The sequence below is a fragment of the Cibotium barometz genome, chromosome 19, assembly GCF_041138505.1.
Source record: "Cibotium barometz isolate CiBa-2024 chromosome 19, ASM4113850v1, whole genome shotgun sequence".
Classification (NCBI taxonomy): Eukaryota; Viridiplantae; Streptophyta; class Polypodiopsida; order Cyatheales; family Cibotiaceae; genus Cibotium; species Cibotium barometz.
Window position 1 is genome coordinate 44,104,528 of NC_141064.1, and position 4,249 is coordinate 44,108,776.

Sequence of the window (4,249 nt, forward strand, 5' to 3'; positions counted from 1 at the left end):
GTGAAGGGGAAGATACTGCTCCCATTGAAACACACACACTACCGAGCAACCGAAGGCCCAAGTCTTACAAAGAAAAGTCCGCCAACTGTTATGGCTCTCGCGTGTGACCGCCTTCTTGCTATGTGACCGCCCGCTTGCGTTTATCTTTAAAGTTGATTCCTGCCTTGAGAGAGAAGTGTGTGCGCGCCTTGCAATTCTTTTTTTTAAAAAAAAATATTTATAATATTAAGAGCTGAAAGCCAAGTTATAAAGCACTGATTTGACTTACAAGAGCAACAAAAAGAACTTATACCCCAAGCCTAATCCAACTCATACTTCTTACAATTAAGCAGTTTGCAAAGCAAATCCCATCTTTCATCCTCCCAAACAAATGAAGATTGACTACAGGACACATGGCAACTGCATGCAAGCTATCACCATGGGTTCAGTGGTATATCCTTTTGGGGGAAGCCTTTCCAATACATGCTTGCTTGTCCAAACCTTAGTTCCCAAGGGATTTTCAACAAAGGCCACAAATATATATATAGGGTGCTTTTCCTTGAGGTACCAAGAGGGTTAAAATTGTGGGACCCCTAGGTTAAAGAAAGAGTTACCATTGGCTCTAGACAACCATCCCATTGTGAGATTCAACACTTCCTTCCATTTGCCACATAAGAAGCTACATAATGGGGAGTTTGTGATCTTGAGAGGGGCAAAAGGAAATAACTTGTTTCTCAAGTTAAGTCCCATCCACATGCCCTTCTGGAGGACAAAAGAATCCTCAACCACCTCTCTAAACATTTTAGCCCATTCTTTGGTGATATGGTTTCTCATATTGAAAATGTTCATGAGTTCGTTAATGTATTTAGTGAGGAATTACATAGCTACACTATTGCATCGTGCTTTCTCTCAGATAACGTGAGCCACAACCTAAACTCAGGCATTGCTCTCTCTCTCTCTCTCTCTCTCTCTCTCTCTCTCTCTCTCTCTCTCTCTCTCTCTCTCTCTCTCTCTCCTAGATCTCGAATAGCCTAGAAGGCCTCCAGCTCCCTCCACGTGTCACCTTCAGATTTCTTTTTTTTTTAAGTCAATTAACCTTTTGCCTAAGGACTTCCCATGACTTTCCCCCTTCCAAACTAATTAATTAATGCCCAAACAAAATTGGGCATCCATATTCACAACGCACTATCAGGTTTATTGGAATTAGGGTTGCAGGAAAGCACACAAAGCTTGGAGAAGAAGAAGCAAGAATGCACACAACACACAATGTATTAGATTGTGTCAATGTACAAAAGATAAGTTAGCCCTAGAAGGATGGGCGTATATACAAGCCGGGGGAAAAAACCCCCTAAAGAGGGAAAAAGTGCCCCGGCGGTCCTAAATGTGTTCACACACATCACTGCCTATATATATATGGCAACAAATCCCCCCTGGGAGTGATGGTGTGAACGAGAGCTGGCACTCATGTATAGGGGAGTGCCATGCCCGAAGTAGATCAGTCTACAAAGGGGAGCAAGCCCAAAGCTTTGCGGAAAGCTTCGAACTTCTCTCGAGGAAGCGCCTTTGTGAAAAGATCGGCGAGGTTGTCCTGTGTTGGCACATAGGCCAAGCTGATCTCTCCTGCTGAGAGTCTCTCCCTGACATAGTGATAATGCACCTCAATGTGCTTTGTGCGAGCATGAAAAACTGGGTTTCTCGCAACTGCCAATGCACTCTGACTGTCAATGAAGATAGAGGTGGCAGACTCCTGTCCAACACCCAAGTCAACCATAAGCCGTCTGAGCCACACACACTCAACCGTAGCTGTGAAAGCTGCCCTGTACTCAGCTTCACAACTAGAAGTGGCCACAGTAGGTTGCTTCTTGCTCAACCAAGATATGCATGAGCTACCGAGCATGAAACAAAAACCACTTATTGACACTCTTGTGTCATAGCAACCAGCCCAATCTGAGTCCGAAAAAGCATGTAAATCTGGCGGCAACGATCCTCCCTTGGGATAAAACAACCCAAGATGTATGGTGCCACTCAAGTAGCGAAAGATGTGTTTAACTGCCTTCCAATGCTGAGACCCTGGACTATGCATAAACCTGCTCACCTGTGAGACTGCAAACTGAATGTCCGGCCTCGTAATGCATACATAAATGAGGCAACCAACAGCTGTCTGATAGAGTGTGACAACAAAGTGATCTCCAGCATCATGAAGACTCAACTCCATTGGAGTAGCAATAGGCTTGCAGTCTTCAAGGCCAAATCTCCGCAACAATGTCTCAATATACTTTGTCTGACACAAAGCAATACCTCCATCACACTGCTTAAATTGTATCCCCAAATAATGATGCAAATGCCCCAAATCTGACATCTCAAAAGAGGCATTCAAATGAGCCTTAAAATCAGCAATATGACTTTCATTTGGTCCTGTGAGCAGCATGTCATCGGCATAGAGAGCAATGATTAGATGTACATCATCCACACATTTAACATATAAAGTGCTTTCTGTTGGACTATTCTGAAAACCATGTGCAGTCAAATATGCATGTATCTTTTCATACCAAGCTCGTGGAGCTTGCTTTAAACCATATAAAGCCTTTTTCAACCTGCACACTTTGTTTTCCTGCCCTTTTTGAACAAAACCACGAGGCTGCGATACATACACCTCCTCATGCAAATCTCCATTCAAGAACGCAGTCTTTATGTCCAACTGATGTACATTCCAACCATTATGAGCTGCCAATGCACAAATGCTACAAATGGTAGTCATACGACAAGTGGGAGCAAAGGTCTCATCAAAATCAATGCCCTTTTCTTGAGCATAACCCTTTGCAACAAGTCTAGCCTTATAGCGATCAACACTGCCATCTGGCTTTCGTTTCAACTTAAAAACCCACTTACATCCAATGGCCTTTTTACCAATAGGCAAATCACATAAAGACCATGTACCATTCTTCATTATAGCATCATATTCACTTTGCATTGCAGCCAACCAATTTTCTGATTTTTGTGCCTCATCAAATGAAAGAGGTTCTTCCTCTTCACACATACTAGACACAGCCAAAGCATAACAATCTGATGCATAAGAGGCATGCTGAAAACCTGAACGAGTACGACTAGATATAGGTGCATCAATTTTACTATCACGCAAGGTTTGCACCAGCCATTTAGGCATACCTCTAGCCTGCTCATTTTCAGCCCTATCCTCAGAAATTACATCCTGTAAATCTGCATCAGAAATGGGCTGATCATGATGTCGTTTGATATCTGCATAGGCTGAATATTTGCCTCATCCCGTGAGCTCACACCTTTGGTACATGATAACAAAGGCTGCACAGCATCTTCCATAAAAATAACATCTCGACTAATCAAGATACGCTTTGACTGCGGATGATACAATCTGTAACCATTGCTCTCAGCACTGTAACCAACAAAAATGCATTTGACAGCCTTATCATCTAATTTTCTGCGTTGTTGCACAGGCACTAAAGCATAGGCCAAGCAACCAAAGGCATGCAAGTGACCAATAGAAGGCTTCCTGCCATGCCAAGCTTCGTATGGAGTAACAGACTGCAAGGCCTTAGTGGGACACCTATTGAGTACATATGCAGCACACATGACAGCCTCAAGCCAAAACGCATGTGGCAGAGCTTGGCTCTTGACCATACATCGTGCCATCTCCATAAGTGACCTGTTTTTTCTCTCAGCAACACCATTTTGCTGAGGGGTATACGGCACTGTACATTGGTGTTTTATCCCACGACTAGCCAGAAATGCATCAAACTCTTTAGACAAGTACTCCCCCCTTGATCAGAACGGAGGGTGCCCACAGTACAATTGGATACATTTTCAACCATAAGAAAAAACTGTTTGAAGCACAAAAACACTTTGGACTTTGCCTTCAGTGGATATACCCATGCATGCCTTGAGTAATCATCAATGAAAGTCACGAAGTACAAGTGTTTACCAAATGACGGAGTTTGCATAGGCCCACATACATCACTATATACAAGTTGCAATTTGCGAGTGGCCCGCACAAAACCATCCTTTGGAAACGCAGAACGCTGCATTTTGCCCAAAATACAGCCTTCACAAACATGTTTCAATGGTGCCTCAAGAGGGGGCAATGAAGCAACCATATCAAATTTCTGCAAACGCAGCAAACTAGCAAAGTTCAGATGACCAAAACGAGCATGCCATAGTTTTGCATCTGAAACTGCCTTTTCATCAGAAACTACATTTGTTGAATCTTCCACACACTTGTCATAAGAATTGAGCCTAT